Source organism: Parus major, chromosome 5, assembly GCF_001522545.3.
Source record: "Parus major isolate Abel chromosome 5, Parus_major1.1, whole genome shotgun sequence".
Classification (NCBI taxonomy): Eukaryota; Metazoa; Chordata; class Aves; order Passeriformes; family Paridae; genus Parus; species Parus major.
The window spans coordinates 49530520-49552761 of NC_031774.1; the positions used below are offsets into that span (position 1 = coordinate 49530520).

The following is a 22242-nucleotide window of genomic DNA, read 5'->3' on the forward strand; positions in this document are numbered from 1 at the left end:
GCAGAGCAGTGCCTGCACACCCTGCGAGGGGCAGATAGACAGAGCATCCCCCAGGAAGGGCAGAACGACTCCCTGGTGTGGGCAGACACACAACTGTACACACTCACACCCAGAGTCCAGCACTCAGCCAGACACACCTGCACACCAGCCCCCACCTCTCCCCCCAGCACACGCACGGTGGTTCAGGAGCAGTTTCCCCACACTGACTGTGATGCTTAGACAAAAACTTTGCTCAAGCTGAAGATGCAAAAGTTGCACCAGGAAGAGAAGAAGGAGAGCAGGGAAGAGATTTCTTGTTGTATTTTGCTCAGGGATTTTTTCATTTTGGCAGACAAGGATTCCCTTTGAATTGATACATTTCTTTCTCCCAAGAATTTCAAATGATAATGCATAAATGAGTCATAGATCAAGAACGGCGACGTGGTGAGCAAGGAGGAGAAAGAGTGTGAGTGAGGGGCACTGGCACAGAAATTTGACAGCACCCCAACTCCCCCCCTTCCTCCCCCCATGCCAAGACATTAATTCTCACAAGTCGGAGAAAATTACTATGCATGAATGCAAAAAGCATGATCAGGAGTAATTAACATGGCTTCATATGCAAATTTTATTAATGCAGAAGTACAAAGTCATTATGCAAATGAAACTTACGTCAACTCTCTTGACAAATATTCATTTCTAAAGCTCAAGTTTCTCCCTTCTAATTTTTTTTTTTAATTTTTGGTGTAAAACCAAAAAAAAAAAAAAAAAAAAGGAAAAAAAAAAAGTGATGAGGACTGCTTGACAAGTTTGCAAAGTTGTTTTTCAACCGGAGAAATTTTATTCTTGCATTGTTGATATATATTTTTTTGTTGTTGTTGTTGGCAGGTACACGACAGCTCATGGAGGAGAGCGGGAGGATGGGGGACGCGGGCTACCAGCAGCAGGCAGCCAATCAAAACGCCAGCGGCTGTAATGAGCGCGATTGATGACTGTTTGGCTTTACTGCAGGGTAATGAACTAGAATCCAGTCTGAGGAGGGAAAAAATATGAATATTCATGAAGCTGTGCTCCTGCCTTTGATGATTAAAGAAATTTTTAATATTCAAATAAGCGCTTGCCAAGTGATTAACAAAGAACAAGCACGCAGGAATATGGAAATGGAGCTGTGGAAGATTTGGGAGTCACAGTCTGTGCAGAAAAGACAGCACAAAATTTCATAAACAAGATAGGCAGATAACCTAATTCAAATCTGAGCAAATAAAGGGGGGAAAAAATCACCTTCTTTTTCATCAGTTTGGCTATTGTATCAGTCACTTTATTTTAGAGTGCAAAGGAGAAGAAAATCAACCGATGCAATAAGAAGGGAGGAAATAGCCAAACCCTGAGAAACACAACCCAGCAATTACAAAGTAAGAATCCTGGGTGAGAAACCCGATAGGAAAATGATGGCTAAGTCCACCGTCTGCTGTGGGCTATTGCTTTTCAAAAGCAGGACCCTGCCTGACGCTGAGAGCCTCCTGGCTACTGAGAATCGCCAACTTGTATACAACAGGCAGGAGTCAAAAGTATCCTGAAATCACCAGGACCAGTCCCTGCTGTTAAATCCCTTTCCTTGGATAAAGGGCACACTGCAGGGCTTGACTGCTGTCCGGGAGAGGAGGGAGTGCAACAGAAAGAAGAAATACTATTGCCAGGGAAAAGAAAGCAAGGAAAAAAAACGGAAAAGGAGGATGCAAGGAGGTCTCAGCTGCCCACCCTGGTAATCAGTTGGTAAAAAATGTGTTTTCCATGTCAGAGCCAGAAAGGTCCTCCACTCCCCACAGATTTCTGAACAAGGATACAAAAATTCAGTCACATTAGAAAATGTCTGATAAGTTCAGGCTCTCACAGTTTAATAGCTTCACTAAGGATTCACACTGAAGCACATAGTAACAATATTAGCTGCTAAAATGACTTTGCAGTTAAAATACATCTAATTAGCAGCCAGCTAATTTTTTTCTGTCTTTCTTTGAAAAACAGTTAACTTCAGGGCTACATTATAACAGAATGAAATGTGGTTGAGCTCTTTCTGTTACTCAAAAGCCAGAGTAAGGATATCTTCAAACTCTCAGGGCACTGGAAAACCAACTCACCTTTTTGGTATTAGATCCTGGGGTTTCAGAGGCCTGTTTGCCTTTTCAGCAGACCTTTAAAAACTCTGGTTAATTATTTCTTATTTAAAAATCTAAAGAAAGCATAGGCTAGGTACCATTCAATAATTAACTGTGACTTCAGAATGTAAAATTTCAACTATACTTACAATAAAAATAATAACAGTAACAGCATGAGGACAATGCTATAAAATGCAAAAAATGGCCACGATCAGAACCTTCAAAGCTGTCATGAAAACACATTATGTAGCTAATGGGATTTTTCCCCCTGTATCTGCTCCATTTTTGGAAATATAAAAATATTTCACTTTTGATGTACCACAGAAAATAACGGGGGGAAAAAAAGGAAAGGAGAGAAAAAAAAATATTAAAAAAAGCGCCTAAATGTAAGTAAAGATAAGGTTAAACACCATGCCAGGGTATTGCTGGGAGTCTTTCCTCTGAATAATGCCAAGACCTTTCGAAGATGTCTGTTGTCTCTGGGTGCGTGTGGGCGGGTGAAGTGTGATATTACATAACTCACACGCGGCAGTGGCTGTGCACAACCGTACTGATTAAAACGCTTGACTGTGAAACTCAGATCTCCATTTCCTGGGCTGTTTGTAGCTCGTGTCAGACCCCTGAACACCGAAAACGCTCTCCTTTGTCTACAAGATTCCTTGGCTTTGTTTTAATCAGCGCATTTTCTTTTTTAATGACAGAGGAGCAACTACCGGCTCCTACAGTTGGCTGCTTTGAAGCCCTTCTTAAATGGCCATTAAATTCTACCAAATAAATGTGAATACTGTGAACTGTGAATATTTATTCCATATTTTCAGTCTTTCTTTACAAGTATCCCGTTTACATATTTCTGGAGAATAATGATACTTCTGCAGGGCAGGTGAACACACATTTCTGCACATGGAGTCAATGGAGAAAAGCATTAAGAGTCCATATTGTAAAAATCAGCCCCTAAATTTAAGTGGTTTGAATTGAGCATGCAGCTGTGGTTGCCTGTCAGTAGTTAGATGCTGTAATAATAACAACAACAACAATAATAACAATAATAATAATAATCTTTTCATTTCTCTAGTGCCTTCCACGCAAAGATCTGGAAGTACTTTACAAAGATAAATAAACTGAGTTTGGAACACCCCATGTGGTTAATAAATATCCCAATATATCTAAAGAGCATGCAATACCTCTCACTGTGTAAAAATCCATATTATGTCATCCACATATTTGTGTATGACATTTTGGAGGCTTGGACACCAAGGGCAGGCTGGGGAGAATTTTACTTACCTTGAGACCATGTGAATTCACAGAAGTAGCCCACACTATGCCTGCAGGACTGTTTTTGCAGTGCCAAACCCCCTCTTTTAGAAAACAGGGGCAGGGGTTGCCACTGGCCCCACTCAGGGGCCAGGGTGAGTGGTCCCCAGGGGTCTCCAGGTGCCACATGGCAGCATCCCTCTGAGCCAGGTCTCCACAGGGGCTCCTGCAGGACCACCTGTACCCTCCTCCCACCTGATGCTCATCTAAACTTGATCCTCACCCCTTGTCTGTGCTATGAACATGAAAAGAGAAAAACTGAAACATCTTGGCTCACCCCAATTAAACACACAAGACAAAGGACTCTGGCCTACCCCAAGGCTGCATTCATCACCTCCCTGTGCTGTGCCCTGTGCCCACCCTACAAACACAAGCCTTTGCCCCAGGAGGACCACGTCCCTTTGCCATGAGAGCAACTGGGTGCAAAAGCAAGGGAAAACAGGGCAGAATTTGGCCTAAAAACATCATAAGGCATGAGTAAATACAACATATCAATAGAAGTGCTAAAAATATAGCACAGGAAACCAGGGAATTTCCTCATCTCGAGAGGGTGGTCTTGCAGACCACTGGGCTAGGAAGAAGGCTGGGGTGCACACCCAGGGCAAGAGCCACACAGGCTGTGGCATATTCTCTCCTGGAGCTCAGCTTTCCCCTTCCCACTGACCACCTGTCTGGCCTGTTCATCCCCAACATGCTCTCCAGCAGAGCCCAGCTCTCACTCTGGGAATGTCAAGTGTCTAACACAAGGGTGGCCTGATCTGAGCTGCAATGTCCAGAAGCTACCACTAACAAATAATAATAAATATATTATTATAAATAATAACAAAAATAAACTAACAAATAATAATAATAATAATAATAATAATAATAATCACCCTGATTTATGGAGGGGTTTTTTGGGTTGGTTTTTTGTTTTTTTTTTCCCTAAAAGGCATAAAGGGCAGACAATAAACAGCTCATCAATTTTCCCAATTTTTTTCCCCAACTCTTGTAATTAAGTCCTGGGGAGTTTTCAATGGATGGGTCCTTGTGGGTACTAAAAATTTTAGACCTGATTATATCACGAATATTTCTATCTACCAGCAAATATTTCTGATGTAATCGAAACATATAACTACCCCAACAGAAAACTGTAGCAATTTAACAGGCCCTGAAATTAATAAAGGAACTCAGTGGATGGAAAGAGCTCCTTTCAAAGGGCAAAATAATATAAATATATATAAATATATATATATATATATATGTATATGCAGCTAGAGCAAGAAATGGCACTAGAAATAATCAGAGGGCTTGACCACGAAAGGATGGTCAAGAGGTTAAAATGAAGGAATTGAAGTGGCCAGGGAAGAACCACAAATAAGCAGGAGTCATTAACAGTGGTGGATATTCTGCCTTGGCCATTCAGAGCTGAGTCCTACTCACACACTGGCAGATGCTACAGAGCAAACATGTATCCTCAGGGTGAGTATGGCCTCTGGAAAAGAGAGCAGCAGGATCTGCTGCTTGGGTAAGTAACTCTGCCTCACTCCGAAGTTTGCCTTCTACTAGTAGTTTTAATTTTTGTCCCTATCTCTCCCAATAAAAAATAATAGTGATTAAAAAAAACCAAACTTGATGGAATTAGGCAAAATGAGGCTTTAGCAGCTCTTCAGCTGTTTGGCAGCAAAATCAATTCCTGGAATGGGAGGGAACTTGGGGAAAAAGAAGCAGATGAAGTCACTCTGCCCCTCTGTGCCTCAGTCTCCCCATCTGTGAAAATCGGCTAATGACATCCACCTGATTTAGTTAAATGTCCTGGAAACTAAAAAGACTCTGTAACAGCAATATATTAAGCAGCAGCACTGTTAACTGCTTCACTGCTGGAAAAGCAAAGGAGAACCATCAGGTGATGCCGTGGCCCTGCACAGCACAGATGGACAAACTTAATATACAGAAACAATTAGCTTTGGGGGAGAATCACAGCTTCTGGTTTTTTGGCTCACACCTTGCCAAAAGCAATGTAAGTGCAGACACTTTGTAAGTGCTGAATTTCAATGTGAAAAATAGTCTACCTGCCTAGTGTAAATGCATACCCCAGACTTAAAGTAATATAACTTTAAAGTAAGTGGGAGAAGAGAGGGACATTAACAGGCACGTTTACGATTTTCAAATTTTTCCTTGTGCATGGAGCATTTTCACGCTTAGACGAGCAATTCACTAACAGCAAGCAAACTTGAAAAAGCAAATCAGAGAGAGCGACTGGGGAGGGAGGGAGCAGCAGAGATTTTTTAAATGAGGGTTCCCTTTGAGTTTTGGATCTCTCAGGGGAAAACTACTCCAGCTATGTGTGTACGAGTAGACCCAAGTCTGCTAACTGAATCTGTCAAATTAAATGAGCAGAGCAATCATCTGGAGATGGTAAAACAATCCACCAAATGAGAAGAACACTAAGGATCTAAAGATTCAGCCTTCAATTCACTGGACACCAGCACAACTAAGCAAATAATGCTCTCTGAATGGAAAAGAGGCTAGAAAATTAACTAGCTTTTAAATAATGAAAGAAAACAGATAAATAAACCAGCAACCAGGAACTTAGTTCATACTAAAATGTAAGCCAAAAAATGGAAATAATGAACCAGCGTTTCATTTGCACAAGGAAGTACACTGGAAACTTGTGCCCAATCCCTCTGCTAAATAGAACAATGAAGTTTTACCCAAAGACTTGGACCCAAACAGAATTTGGCCAGTCACAAGCACTAATTAGACAGGATAACCAAAGCCTGCACCGGGAGAGGTAAAACACAAGTGCACTATAATAAGAACCCTGTAATCCTTTCACCCTGACACAAAACTAAGAGTAAAGTACAAGAAACCAAGAACCATTCTACATAAAGTCTACATAAAGAATTTTTTTCTGAGGTATATATTTTCTGGACTAGATTTCCCCGTAACTCTCAATTTACTCATTATTTGTACAGAATAGCATCTTTCTCCATAACATAAAAGACACAAAAAGGCTTTTTTATTATCAAGTCAAGTCTGCTTGAAACGGCAGCTGAATTCACTTACGTAGGAAAGTGTATTAAAAAAAATAAAATAAAATCAAAATGATAAAAAAAACATACTGTACAAACAAGATGAGGCAAGAAAATTCCTTCAAAAATACACAGTTAGGATGAGGAAGCAATATTAAATTCATACCTATCACCACAGTAAAATAAAGCTGAGTAGACTTTTGTTTTGTTTCTGATGAAAATGTCAATATACTCAAATGACAGCTTATTGCTTTATATCACAGTCTAACCAAATCTTTCTGTAACCTCCTGCATTATGAGCAAAATCTCTAAAATGTCACCAACTAAAAAACTGAACCAGCCTGTAATTAGTTTCAACAAAGTCATCCTTTTAACCCTCTTTTTTTACATGTAGATGGTATTTCCATAGTAAGCATTATGAACCTTCCTTAAGGACAAGTGGAATCAAATTCTAAAATCATAAGCAGCGATCTAGTAGTTCTTCCTCGAAGCAAGCCCTTTATTTGCCTGTAATAAATTCAAATCCAGTCTTCAGTCTCTTAATAGGTGATCTGAGAAAATATGCATGCACACCTAAACCACTACAGCAAACCTTATTTTTTAAATAACACTTCAATCGCTAATATAATAAAGATTGTTGTAACCCGTTAGCACTGGTATCATTATTCCTTATGATTCAATATTCTAATGACTGGCTGTAACAGAGGTTTATGTTCTGCAGAGGTTTATACCACTATTTAATGTAATTAAGCAAACTGGCAGCCAGTGCCTCTATGGAAATATCATTTCTATCACAGAGTATTCCCACCAGAAATTCAGAGGGATCATAACATACAAACTTTGATTCTGTTTATTTTTTCCCCTGTTCTGAAACTGATCTGGCATTTCTTGGACTTAGTACTAAGTGGAAGAAGGAATTAATTTGGCTTCTGTAGACATGTTATTATTGACAATACTAATAATCTATGACAAATGGGCCATCCCCGCTCCTCTCTTTCAGCAGACATTGCAGCCTGCAACATCGCTGTGCAAAACCCCAGAGCTGGACTCTCCTCCTGCCGGGAGCCCTGTGAGTGTACCAGCAATGGGGTTTTAAGTCAGCCATTAAAATGCTAATATTCAGCACGGGCCAGATCCCTGTTACCACTGAAAGCAGAACTAAAGCTTCTCTGGAGACAGGATAAGGCCCTTCCAATGTGATCAAAGAGTAAATACATGCAAAGCTCTGATGGGAAAAAGGATCTTTTTTCTAATTTTAAAACTAAACAGAGAGAGTCCACCAGGCTCATAATCCATGTTACAGTCACATCTGGGATCACTGACATCTGGGATAACAGCAGTGAGGAAAATGGGTCCAGGCTAAAAAGTCGCCACCTGGGGTCAAAGAGCAGCACTTAATACCCAGGATTCTGTGAAAATGGAGTTATTTATCTTTTGGGCTACACTCCCCTCCACTTGACACAACTCAGCTGATGACAGCAAATGTGCCACACTATATAGATTTGTTTTATATAGGTAGATAGATATATACATGCACTGTGCATTGCTTTGTCACATTTGCATTTACCCCATCTTGCAAAGGAAGCTCAACCCCTCACTCAAGCAGGAGGTCTATATAGGGCCAAGAATGCAGGGTCAGCAGCAGAATTCAGACCAAAACCAGAGTTCACCCTCTGCCTGCAATAGCAGAGCAAATTTGGTGAAATAAAGGCTTAGTTACCTCTCCTTCCCAGCTGTAAAGCTCTCTGTAGAGAGAAGGAAAAAAAAAAAAGAAAATAAAAACTCTGAAAGAAAACCCACTCCCATTTGTGAGGAGGAATGGGATATGGAATGGTAATGGGAAAAGAAAAATGTCTGGCTCCTATTATTAGTATCTCCAGCCCTCTCAGGCTTTTTCACCTCCACAAACAGCTTAAAGAAAGGCTTCTCGAACAGAAGTTCAACTTTCCTTAATCTGGGCTCTTAACTGCCAGGATCTGGTTACATTTTCTCTTTCTCCAAATTGTTATACTTTTATTATATATTCTAATGGGGAGTGGGGGGAGGAAGAGTGGGAATCTCAGTGTCACTCTAAGAAAGAAGTCACCGGGTTTTGCGATCCAGCAGCTTCCTTGGCAGAGGGAACTGCTGGTTGGCATAATCCACTCGTTTGACAAAACTACTATTTCTGGGCACAGGCTCAAAAACAGGTAGGAAGCAAATGCTGAGAAATAAGGAAGTAAAAACAGCCAACAGATTTTTCACTACCAAGAACGCCAAGAGTAAACATGATTTATTTAGCTGTGTTTAACATGTCTCTTCTGCACTAGACTGCAGAAATCTGCTTGCATTTAGAGCAGGAGGAGGAGGAGGAGGAAGGGGGGAGGGGATGAAAAGGGAATCCATTACGGCACTCCGCTGGTACTTTCTGAATTGTTCAGTCACACAGTTTTATGGAGTACAAGTATTTTCTAGCCCAAAATATATTCATGTGTCAGAAGAAAGCAGCACTAATCTGCTGTTAATTAACAAGCTGCTGCTAACAAAAGATGAAGGACCCAATTCATACAAACAATATTTACGTGGGTGTCGCATGATTTTGTCACAGATCTTTTCTCTTCCCCCCCTCCCTTTACCCCTGCATCCTCCTCTTCCTCAGCATCCAGTTGCAGGGATACAGCATAGAGGAGTCCCACTTGTCCCACGCCCAAGGAGTTCACTCTTGGAACCAAGACCCAGAGTGGAGGTGAGGGCATCCGACCCAGCCAAACTCAGACAAGGTCTCACCTGAGCCACCCAGCTCTGGGGTTCATACCTACCCACACGGGAAAGGGCCCTATCACATGTTCACAAATGAAATTTTCTTAGATCCTTCATTTATGAGGGAGAGGTCATCTCCTGGCACTGTGCCCACAGTAGCAATGCTGCTGAGGCTCCAGGAAGTGGCATAAAGCCTCCCATCCTCCATCCATCCTCACCAACCAGTGCAGGCTGTGAGAGGGGATGGGAGACACCACTGCCTTCCCTGGTGCCTGGCGCATGATTTCATTTTTGTTTAATCCAAAATCTTTGCCAAGGTGTTTGGGAATGGGGGGAGCATGCTAACAGCACAGAGGCTCAAAAGGATTAGGGCTTGTTCAAAAAAACCCATGCACACCCAAATGGGTAGGGCTGTGAGCAGTGAACCAGAGGGCAGCTCTCCTAGCCAGAGCCCTTCTGCCCTTCCCTGCTCCCCACTGGAATTTTGGACAGTAATGCCTCTGGCCTCATCCAGAAGGTTGCTGAGCACTGCAGGCTGCCCCCAGTCCCTGCTGGACACAGCTGGGCACTTTGGAAAATAAACCCATTCACATCTTTTCTGCTTCATCTGAGAAATGAGAGTGCATATCTCCTGTGGGCGTCTTAAAGCTGGTGCTGGCAAAGAGATGGGAGAGCTAAAACCAACAGCAACTAGCACTAAAAATTCCTGGACTTGTTCCCCTCTCAGGAACAAAGCTGGGGCTGCAGGGTAGGAGAAAGGACTGATGGTCCCCTGTGCTTCACCCATCAAACCACACCAACCCGTCCTACAGAAGAGTTAAAAGGGACAGGCTTTGCTCTGCACAGTCATCACACAGCCAGGGCTGGGAGAAGTATAGGGACAGGAGGGTGGGAAACAGAAGTATTTAAGCTTGATTCTAGGAAGTGCCAGGGTTCTCCCATCATGGCACAGTGGGGTGGTATTTCTGCTAGCACAGTTCTCTGCACACTCCAGTTACTGTCTCACCACCAAGGCCACAGCCTCCTCAGTGAGAAACAAACTCCACTGGAGCAGACACACATCTGCCCTTCCAGGTTTTCTCTCTGTATCCTTACCCCATTCCCCAGATGATGGGGTTTTCACTGCGGAAGTCACAACCACTCTCTCAGCGTATTCCCCAGGCACCCTGGCCAGCACCCAGCCCCACCACTGGCTCCTTCCAGGACCTGCTCTGCCAGGAGCCTCTGAGAGGGACCAACCCTGAATGCAAGCTAGCACTGACTCTTCCCCCACATCGTCTCTTTGTGCATTTCCAGAGGGATCTCTGCCATTTCTAGACCAGAATTTTAACAAAGTCCTGGCCTGGGCATTTTCAAAGATCTATTTTTAAAATTATATTTTGTTAGCAGTGATACTTGAAGCACTGACATTTACCACTTGAAATGCATCTTAAAAGAGCAAATGAAAGAGAAACAGATCCATCTGTATTGTATTCTCCACTCATTATCTCTCAAAGAAGTAAACCTTTCCAGATAGCAGAGAAGTCTCCCAGAAGTGAAGACAATAGCAGTTCCCAAGCTTCCTGCAGAGGGAGTGAGGACAATCAGTGAATTGCCCCACCGGGTAATGCCTGTTGCAAAGTGCCTGGAAAAAACCCTAGCCCAAGCAGCCTCAAGGCCCCAGCCCACAGATTTCATCAATCCAGCTTGTCAGTCTTCCCAAAACAAGCAGGTGCCTTTGCTAGGGGTCTCCAACCACCACTGCTTCCATGCCCTCCCCTTGCCAAACTATTTCTAATGAATGTTAATTGCCAGATAGGGAGCATTGAGGATTGAGGCTGCTTTTCCTTACCCTCAGAACAGACATGGTAAGGTTAAGGCCAGTCCAAGACAATGAATTGTCAAAAGCCCCCTGAAGGGATGTGTGCTTCTGGTGGCTGGTAAAGAGGTCTTTTGCTCTTGTGTACTAGCACTGCTTACAGAAAACCCTCTTGTGCACCCCTTTGGAGAATCAGCTCCAAACACGAATCCTCAATTACCTCCAAAATCAAAAATAACGTGCATCATCTTAAATGATGATCTTGGTACAATGAGAATAACATCCTTCAGCAGAGCCTGGGAGATGGAGTGGGGGCTCAGGGTTTTTTTTAGGGAGTTTTGGGGCTTACTGTTTTAACTTCCTTCTTGAAAAAAGGCCCTGTACCATAAACATTAATCAAACACTATATTCTGCCTTTTAGTCTTGAACAATTATGAGTACAGTTTTGTGATCTTTAGCCATATTTACTGATACTCAAAGGCAGATTCTATCTTGTTAGATTGTTATAAATGGGACCCCAGGGAATCGGCACACAGGCGGAGGCAGATGTGAAAGAGCCTTCTCAGAGCTCGGGTGTGCTTCAGTTTTCTACTGCTGAAATTACTAATGTTTTGGAGAAAAAAACAAAAAACAAAGAAACAACTTTAGATTCCTCTGCCAGATCATTACAAAGAGCTGTCTGTAGATTACAAAAAAAAAAAAAAAAAAAAAAAAAAAAGCCATTTTGCTGAACTTAATATTTTTTAAGGTTAACTGTTAAATTTCAAAGTGTGGTTTACATGTGCTGGCCACTTGTATGAACAAAAGTTTCAGAGACAGACAGAGAAAAGGTTTCAGAGAATGGTTTATAACCATTAAAGAAAGAAACCCACAAATTCTATCTCATTCTCTCTTACTTAAATATGTTGTTTCTGCTCCAGACCTGTTTCATAACACCATAAAATAGAGGTATGTTTCCGACAATAGATTTGAGAAGCTGTCAGATTAAAGGTAAACTTTTAATCTGGGAGAGACAAACAGCACACATTTTTACTTCCCGAGAAACAGCTCTTGAGAAATGTTTAAACAAGAATTTAAGAGCTGTGTGGTAAAGCCACATACAGGGGTCTCAGACAGCTACTGGGTTTGAGCTTTCTTTCCTTGTTGTTGTTTTTTTAATTCTTTAAATAACCCACTAAAAAGCAGACTTCTAGGAACAAAGTAACCAAGATGCATAGTAAAGTGAACCTCTAGCCTTGCTTTTATTTCTGACTAATAGAAAAGAAGTGTTTTAACTGAAACACAGGCCTGAATTTCTAGCTGTTCATCTCCATCTTTTTATTTTCTTGGGACTCACAATCCAATACCGTTAAGAAGTTAATTGTGTCACAATTAGTAACACATTAGTCCTCTGATATTTTTAATAGCAACCCAGGTTTTTCCCCAAGGCACTTAAAAATGGCAGGCTCGGCTATATTCTCCCATTTTTAAAACTCCCATGCACTTTCTTCTTTAAAAAACTCCCACATGCATTTCACTTGGTCTGAAAATACCAGCACAGATCTTAATCCTGCCAACGCTTACAGACATGCTTAACTTTCTGCACATCAGTAATCCCGCTGACTGCAGAGGGCCGTTGGCGTACCTACAGCTCGGTGCAGGCTAAGCATGGAATCCGGCCTGTGCCGAAGCCAATGGCAAAACCCCCATTGACGTCAATAAGGTTGTGCTTTGACATCCAATTTGTTGCAGGATTGGGACCATTCCTCATTTCAAGGTACTTTCCCAAAATCTATTTTGGTTTAGTTTTTTGTTTGGTTTTTTTTTTCCTCTCTCTTTTTCTCTTTCTGCTCTTTCTCCCCCTCACCTCCCACACTCTCATGCTTGTGGGGCCCCATATTGAGACCACTTGAAAACTTCTGCCTTTTAAATCCCTCCGCAAGGAAAACCCCCTCACTGAGACAGGAAACATCCTTTGCAGGTAAAGCTGAAAGAAACTATTTTGCTCCACTGTGTGCATTTGAGTAAACTAATTAAAATCTGGGAGCTTGGGTTCCAACCGATGCCAAGAAGCAATCATTAATATGAGCTGAGGTGAAATGGGAAGCTCCAGACATATAAAATCAGCTGTAAGGAAAAAAAAAAAAATTAAAATAAAAATTAAAAAGGATGAAAAAAAGTGGAGGAAAGAAGGAAAATATGTTTTATAAGTTTTGCTATAAAGTCAACTCAATGCAGCTTGAACTGCATAGGGTTAAAATACATTTGGGGGAGATGCTACACAATGAGGGGATAAAGCCCTGCTGAAAAGCAGGGGAGGGCGAAGCAGCGGCAGCCGGCTCGGAAGCGCTTTGGTGCTGTGAAGAGCGGGCAGAAGTGAGCAAACCAGCTGAACCGCTTGCAGAATTAATCAGTAACAAAGAGACTGGAGCTGTTGGCGGGCTTCAGCCCTTGAACCTGGACTCTGCTCTATAAATTTCAACTTGGAATGGCTCTCTACTTGTTGAAAGACAGGTTGGCTCCAGGCCAAGACATAGGGGGATGAAAAAAAAAAAAAAAAGAAAAAAATTCCTTCTTGCTCAGGAAACTTCCCTTCAGTTTCTAACTCTTTTTATGAGCTAGTAATAGGGCAGTCTAGAAAATGGGAAACAAAAAGTAGGTCTTGAAAGGAAAAAATGAACCAGAAGTTGGTTTAATAAGGAAAATAAAACAAGAAGGTGCTAAATTCAAATCTAGATTTTGCCTGCACACAAGTACATCAGTGCTAATAGAAGATATCAGAGCACCTCGGCAATAATTCAAAGGAGACATTTACAGTTACATTAGCTGACTACAGGTTTGACTCTGAAAATAAATGTCCTAAAAGAGGAAGAGGACTGTTTAATCCTTGTCTGCAGTCTCATCTTGTTCTCTCCTCCCCCACCACTCCACCTTGTTTAAATGACCATTACAAAAGCAGTGTGGTATAAAAAACATGTAGAACCATCACTTATTAAACAGCATCTCTTTCCTTTCTTATTTTTCCCCTCTTCAAACAAGGATGTGTGGGAGAACCGGTGCTTCCCTCAAGATCTCCTCACTGCCAAGGCAGTTTCAGTCACAAATACCTTGCTGCGGCCGTGCTTTCCCAGCATGATCAGAAAAGGAGCGGGCTGGAGCAGAGTGAGGGGCTGGAGTGCAGAGGGGGGGAGCTGTCAAAATGGCAAGAAAGAAGGCAAACATCTATTCAGAGGCCAGATGAGCTGAGCAAGGTCAGCTGCAGAGACGCAGCCCTTTGCAGCCGCTATGCAATTACATCCAAAGTCTGCACAGCACCGAGAGTCCCACAACCTGCATGCAAGGGCTGGACTGAAGGATCTAGGGCAGCTGGAAGAATGTCTGTAATGATTTTAATTGCTCTTCCAAGATGCTAAACAGTAGCTTAGATGCTCTTTAGCTAGAGCAGAGGGGCTGACGCTCTGTACCACTTTCAGGAATACATGCGGATAAAATACGCTAGCGAGAGAAAGGAGAGAGAAATAGGGTAAGTGCCAGCAGTGATCAAAAGGTGAAATAAAATAGTGAAATAAGATGCAGCCTAATCACTGCATGGAGGACAAGAATAAAAAATCTTGTCACCAAAAGCGGCTGTTAAGGTAAATTAATCACTCCCAGCTCTCTTCTTCTCCAAACTCCCTTAATTTTAAAGCAGGGGCTAACTCCTGTGAGGCTGCACACCATCCAAGAATGCTGGACATTAAAAGCTATATATGTAGCATGCCTGCTACAGACACACATCCTGTACTTCCACTTTCCAAGAAAACTGGGATCTACTTCTTGGTAGGTCTTTTCCATCTGCAGTTTTTATGACTCTGCCGAGGGACCAGTGAGCAGTGTCCCCCTTTTCTCGCTCAAGAAATACGCTACCAAATGCCAGAAGAAGGAGCGGGTTTAAGAGCTGTTAGGCTCAACAGTGGTTTGTGCTGATCACGCTCGAATCTTTCTGCAAAGGCGTACATGGAAAGAGAAAAAAACAACAACCACTAAGTAACCACTTCACATCTGCCATTAACATTATTAAACTCCTTACAAGCAATATCTACCCCACCTTCCCCACTACACACAAATATACACACACCCCCGAGCTCTGCAACACAGCAACTAGGAGCCAAGACGGCTCTCCTCTTCTCACGCGGCAACCACATTCATTCCTGTTAAGGGGTTAACGATTCATTTCCACTACTTCTCTCGAGAAAACCTACAATGAAAACATTGGCTCACGAAAGCGTTCTCACTGCCAGAATGCCACAGCGCGAGTGAAAAGTCCGTTTTGTTTTCATTACATCTCTGGGATTTCCGGCTTAACTCCTGAGCTTAGACACCAAATCCCTAGATACCCCACCCACCCAGTTTTCCTTTTTTTTTTTTTTTTATTTTTTTTTATAACATTTTACTGCACAGCCCACCAATTACCATTTGGAGGGTGGGAGGGAATGGGGAAAAGAAGCCATGCAGAAGAGGATGTTCTCGTTGGAGAGAGCACACACATCTCCCAAGACAAGAGTTACCCAGTTTCTCCTGGCTTCTAGGATTTTCTGATGAGAAACATGGTTTTATTTCTATACCTGGCCTCTCTCTTCCATTTCTTACCCTCTGGGCTCCCATCTTCCCACTCGGCCACTGAAGCCAATGCTGAAAGTCAGCCCCAAATCTATGCCCTTTGAAGTTATGTGACATGACATAGAAATCCAAGCCTTTCTTGTACAAAAAGTATGATTACTTCACAGGGTTGTTTTTTTTTTTTCTCCAGTTATGATAGAAAAATGTTCCAATCTCAGAAAAAACCTAGAAAGGTTCAACCTTTATGTCACAGCTGATTTGGTCACTGTGTGTATAGGCAGCACAGTTCAAACACTGGCTGAGAAAGAAAAACAATCTATGGAAAACACATGAAGGGAGGCAACCTCATGCTACAGCAACACTTCTGTCCTGCTCAAGCAAAGGAACCATTTCTGTGCCTTTATGTATTTATCCACTGTTGGAGAAGAACATCGTTGGAGACAGCTTTTCTCTTTTATAATACTTCCACACACCCAACTTTCCTTTAGCTACATCCCAATCCAAAATTCCCCTGCAAACACACACAGCTTTTTCTTGCAGTCAACACTCCACCAAGCACAAGCCTATTGCTATTTGTTGCATCTACACAAATGCCAAAGCAGTCCACAAGCTGGCTGGGCACTACTTTTACTTTGCTCTTAAAAGCTGCTCACAAAGTTGTCAAGAAAAATGAGTAATGGATGGCTGAACAGTTTCTTTTCACCATTCACTGTTACTGTTCCCTATAAAAATCTACCAATCTTTCCATGGTTAATAATAACCAGATATGCACACAGTTTCTGGACACATGGCCCAAGTAATTTCACAAAAGGAATTAAATAAAGGCAAAAAGCCACTTTGTTGGGTGACATTTTTAGTGGGTTTTAAGTCTGAGTAAATCCAGGGTTCTTCCATCGAATTAAAAGAGGCTAACAGCAGTGCCAACGTGGTACAAACGAGCAAGTTTTGCTCTTAAAGAGTGACTCCTCACACACATTCACCCCAGAGCAAGAAGACTCTGGCCGTGTGTACTGAATGACCTTCTTAAATCCCCTCGCATCAGCCTGCAAAATGGCACTTCTGTCGAAAAGGTTTTACCCAGCATTGTCACTCATAAAACTGAAGATGACTATAACTAGAAGAGATTAGAGAGGGAGAAAAGAGCAGCAGCAAGATCCTGTTTCTCAGTCCGGCTCACCATGCACTCTGGAGCAAGTCCCCGCTTGTGCCACCCGGTCAATCCAGCATGGTCCTGCTGGTTCCAGGGGAATTACCTCACATGAAACAGGGGCACAGCGGGGTAAACAGGACCCCCACCACTCCTGCAGCCTTCTGGGAATCCTGCTAACCACGGACAGGGCACAGAAGGTAACTTTGAAAAACAGGATGGGGAGGAGAACAAAACAAAAATCTAAGACCTGCAGGGAGAATCAAGAGCATAATATGCTCAGCATTTTTTTTAATCTGCTTTTAAAACTCGGTGTGATTAATTTCGGTCTTTACTGGCAGATGCTGGGAAAACCTTGGTGCCTGGCAGGGCCTGACTTGCGCAGGACACAACTGGGACAGGCTGAGATGGCAGCAGGGAGAGGGTGTTTGGTGGCCTCGGGCTGGGTCTGAGCAGAGGGTGCTGGAGTGGGGCCCCAGGGTGTGGTGGAGTTCAAACAAGGGGAAGGAAGGTTTGGTAACTGGCAGGTTTCTCACCTTTAACTCTTGCCGGGGTTAGCAGGGTCCGTGCTGCCGCCTTGGTGAGAGACACCGGAGCCGCGGCCCTGCGGTGCAGCCCTGGGAGTGGCATGCTGACAGGCACCCTCCACACTGCCCTCTCCTAGGATCTCCCGCAGGGGTGCAGTCACGCTCCTTGGAGAGCCCGGAGCTGGCCTCCACCATCAGCCTTAAAACTTTAAGCCATGAACAGTTCAGCAGCCCTTGTTTAAGCCTGAAGCCTCAGCAAAGCAGGGGAGAGCAGCTGCCACTGCAGGCTGCTCCTGTGGGCTGGGGGGTGCCCTGTCCCCAGAGGAGAGCCAAGCTCCCCAAGTACACCCTCCACCCCCATCCCTGGGTGCACGCAGGGCTCTGGGTGAGATCACCCTGCTTGTTTTTCTCTGCACACCCCAACAAGGACCTCAACAAGGTCCCAGGGGCAGGAAGCTTGCTCGTTAACCCACTCTCAGGGCACTGTCAGTTGACACCTTCCTTGTGTCATGTGTCCTCCCCTTACTGTTCAGCAACACCAATTAGCAAGACGTGTTGCTAAATACCTGCTGAAGCAGCAAAGGAGTAGGAGGAGGTGACCAGGTAACTCCTCTGCGCTCAGGAAAACCCTAGCAGATTGACAGAAGAAACAAGCCTGGAAAAGCCTCATGAAAAGGATTGCAGCCGAGTTTCTCAGGCACTGTTAGCATATACTTCTAGAAGCCTCTTTTTCTTCACATACCGTTTTCTCCTGGCCTCGCTTTTACAAGTCACTCCCAAGACCCATTACCCCAGGGAGGTTCTGGTAGCAACACCTGGTGCCATGACAGCCTTGGGAAGAGGACAGCCACCAAGCCAGCTGTGCCAGCTCAGCTTCAGAACACCTTTTCCCAACCTGTCTGATGTCACTGTGGCAGTCCTCAGGTTGTTCCAGCTCGTGTTTCCCTCCCCTCACGTGTGAAGGCATCACGATGGCTGGCTGAGTCCTGCAGTTAATATGGGTGCACGGGTCCATAATGGTACATTGTAAGTGAATGTCTCAGGGTAGACAGCAATAATAATTAGCTGTCATGATTTGAAAAAAGGATAATCCATGCCATTGAGTTAACAGTCACTCACACAACACACATGGATTTAACTAATCTTAATTTGGAGAAAAATAACAATTCTAAATATATCAAATAGCCCATTTCATGGCAACCTGCAGCGGTGTTTATCTCTGGCTTCCAGCACATGCAAGTTATTTAGTTTCTCTCACTGGCAGTTTTACCATTCAAAAGCCTGAAATGAACATTCATGGAGCAGGGGTTGCAGTTAAATCCTGCCTCTGACAGGGAGCCTTTTTTCATGATGTACATCTAGTACAACGTATGGAGCCCAGCACTGGTGGCCAGGACAGGATGAATGAGGAATTCCAATCAACTCCCTCCCCTTTCCTAGCACTATCTTTACAAAAATTAGCTCACCATCTTAATGAACCTCTGCTGCTGCTGTAGTTATGTTTCTGAGGGTCTGCTAGACTGAAGGTGCAGACCTGCCAGTGAATCTGGAGAAGGCCTGGCCCAAGTGGTGCCTGCCCCACAGAGGTTCCTTCCTCTTTGCTAAGGTTCTATGAAACCACCCAGCATTAAAATCAGTCTGACTGGTAATTTTTCTTTAACCTGGGTAATTTCAGAGAATCCTGCTAACAAAAAAACCACAGGGCCATGGGGTGGAGATGAGATACCATCAGTCAAACAACAGTGGGAGTACCTTCCCAGGTCATTCTTCAGCCAGGACAGGTCACCTGGTTATGCCCAAGATCTGATAAATATGAAAGATAAAAAGAGGTATAAAATGCAACAGTGGTCTATTTTTTTTTCCAAAATACCTGCCAGCAGTGAAATAAAAGAAGCAGTGACCGATAACTGCTTGCCAACTCATTGGCTTGGTTATGTTTTGCTGTGCAACAATCTGGTACATCTCTTCGATACTATCACACCCTCTGCACAAGAGGCAGAACCGATTTTCAAACAGGTCAGCCAATTTGAAAAAAAAAAGAAAGAAAAAAAAACAACAAAAAAACCCTTTACAGGGCAGACTGCTCCTAAGCAAGTCACGTCCTCGCAGTGCCAGCTAACATGCTACCACACATCTTACGGACAGTCGTAACTAAATGAAAACACCTTCAAAACTTGGATTTGTAAGTTACCAGTCAGGGAAAGATGACAGATTTCCTTATCAGAAGATCTTTAAAAGCTGATTACAGAGACAAAGTTGCCTTTGTCTCCACTGGAATATAGAAATGTCTGTCGAGATTTGTGTTGTATACATAAAAATTCTCGTGGACTCCTGAGTTCTGCCTCAGCGTGTCCCTCAAAGCAGCATAAGGTCTGTTGTTTGGTCAAGAGGCATTCAGGGATTGGGGCAAGAAGAGCTACCAAGAAAGTAAAAAAAAAGACTAAAAGAAAGAGAGGAGGAAAGACCTCAGGAGCAGCCTGTGCCAGGATGAATACTCAGTGCGATTTCTGCATCCCAATGTCCTCACACCCAGAACTACTAGAGGTACAATGGCAGAGCCAAGCTCAGCACTTGACATACCCTCAGAGCATTCAGCCATGGGGAGCTGTAAGATTTGGTGGCTTAGTCACACCACAGAAGGCTGTACAAGTCATTCTGACCAAATAAGAATGTCTACAAAAATAACACAGGATCAAGGAGAGGAGCTGAAACCTCTTCGAGGACAGCAGTGGTGGCAGCATATTTCAGGGAGCCAGAGTGGCGAGTGGGTGATTTCTGGTTTCCCTCTTCAAATATAAAGACTCAATTATCTTTGAACAGCTTGCTTTACACATGAATTGACACATTTATTTTACAATAAATAACTGAAAGTTATCTATGTTTCCTTTACTGTTAATCTACACAAAGAAATAATAAACAGAGCTTGTCTACAAAAATGCAACTACTGCAGTCCTCAGAATTCAATTAAGCTAAAATAATTAATGCTTCCACCATATTAAATTACTTTATACATTTGAGCCACTGAAGTTTTTTTTTTAAATTCTTTAATCTTTTTCGCCTTTTTATTTAATAAAAAAAAAAAGTTAGTTTCAAAGGGGGGGCTGGCTAGGAGGGGGAAAAAGAACATGATTTGCTGTTAAAATGTAATGGTCTCCTTTAGCTGACACAGCATGTAGAGTGTTTTGTGCCTTTGATTAAAATAACATTTTAAATGCTTTGAACAAACATATCTCCCCATACTTCTAAGGGATTATTTTACATATTTCTTGGTGGAATAAAGAAATTCATTCTTCCTGTCGCAGTACAGAAAGGCTAAGAATATCTTTCGTCACATATAAAGTAAAAATACTGTAGGCTGTTGCATTATTACAAAAAAATAAAAAAATAAAGGGAGGGGGTGGCAGGGTAGGAGAAAGCTGCCTTAGAGATTAAGTTTCCCTTTTATGAAATCGTATTTAGTCTCTTTTTTTAACAAATCTAACAACAATGCTCTACAGCCGCTCACTGGGAAATACCTTTAATGTTAAATGCAGATTCTGATTTTCTTGGCTAATGCAGAAAGCCTTTCTATTGAAATATAAATAAGGGGTTTGGTATATCCCACTAAAGCCTTTCCAGTGAATGACTTCTGTGGGTTTTTCATGGCTACCCTCCATGGCTGTAATGTGAGGCTTTTATCCTACTATTGAAAACTATCCGCTGCTATTAAAAAAAATGTGGAAGGACACTGCACCTTTTTATCTCAGAGCTGGGCTCCTAATTGAGAAAGTATTATTACGGCACTGTTTAGTGGATGCCCCTATCTCTATACATTGCTGAGAAAATGCCAATCAAATGATAAACCCTTTTATTTTTCTCAATTCAAAATCTTTCCTACATATTTTTCATTTGATATTCAGTTTAGTCTGAAAGAGATTAGGTGCTCCAGATTGGCTTTTAATTTTTTTATGCCTTTTCCACATGTGAACATCTTCACGACCTCCTACCCCAGCAGATTTTCTGCATGGCAAAAGCTTTGGCAAAGTTGTTGCTGACCCCAGAAGCTGGGATGGGACAGCACCCTCTGGGAGAAGCCATTGAGGTACTATGGACTGAACCTGGGCAGAGATTAGTTGAGAGATGAGCTCTGGACTTCAGCTGCGGCAGAGCTCTCCTAAACCAGCCGTACTAAGCACTGCACACCCTCCCCAAGGGGCTGAGCACCATCAGCTTGCACAGAGATCAACAGCTATGAGGAGTGCTCAGCACCACTCAGGCAGCCTTCAGCAGACTAGAGAAGGTCCTGAATATCTCTCTTCTGCTCCTACCAAATGGAAAGGAAATCTAGCCCTCAAATCTGCTACACCATGATGTAGTCATCTCTACCAAGAAATGCATTCACAAGTGCAAAAGGATGAGGAAAGCTGAAAAAGGGTGAGAAAAAGATGGGGTCAGGCCTTATGTTAGGTTTGCTTACAATGCTACAGCACAGGCCTGCCACAGCTAATGCTCTCGAAGCTATCAGCTGCCCCATGTCAAGGTGGTGGCTGCACCCCAAAAAAAATATTGCTAGAAGAAAACAGTGTAGTCAATGGGTATCGTATGCCCTGTCCTAAAAGACAGGAGGTCTGAAGACTGCAGCATTTTAAAGCCCACATCCTCACTGATGTGATGCCCAAGCTTGTCAGAGATGCTGGGGACTGGCTCAGAGACCTCCAACACTAAAAGCGGAAATCTCTTCAGCCACAATTGTAAAGATAGGAGCCTCTCACCAGTCTTCTGGGGATCCCCTCATGGGAGCATCTCTACCACAGGCGGGATCCCAGACTGTCAGATCTAATCCCAAAGGACAATTCCTAGAGAAATCGGGATAGTGGCAGCAAAGACAAACTGTCACTGGTCTTCTGTACAGGATGCAGTAGGTTTGAACAAAAAAGGCCCGTTTGAGGGGAGATCCTGCTGTGTAACATAAAACCCCCACTCACTAGCAGGGAGGAGAGTCATCCTTTCACCACTGCAG

General features: G+C 43.0%; 1 protein-coding gene across 1 annotated transcript in view; it reads right to left on the bottom strand.

Moving 5' to 3' along the window:
- The window catches only part of BCL11B (BAF chromatin remodeling complex subunit BCL11B), a 93651-nt gene that overhangs the window by 56184 nt on the left and 15225 nt on the right, over positions 1–22242 (bottom strand). The gene's annotated exons all lie outside the window — the stretch shown is intronic.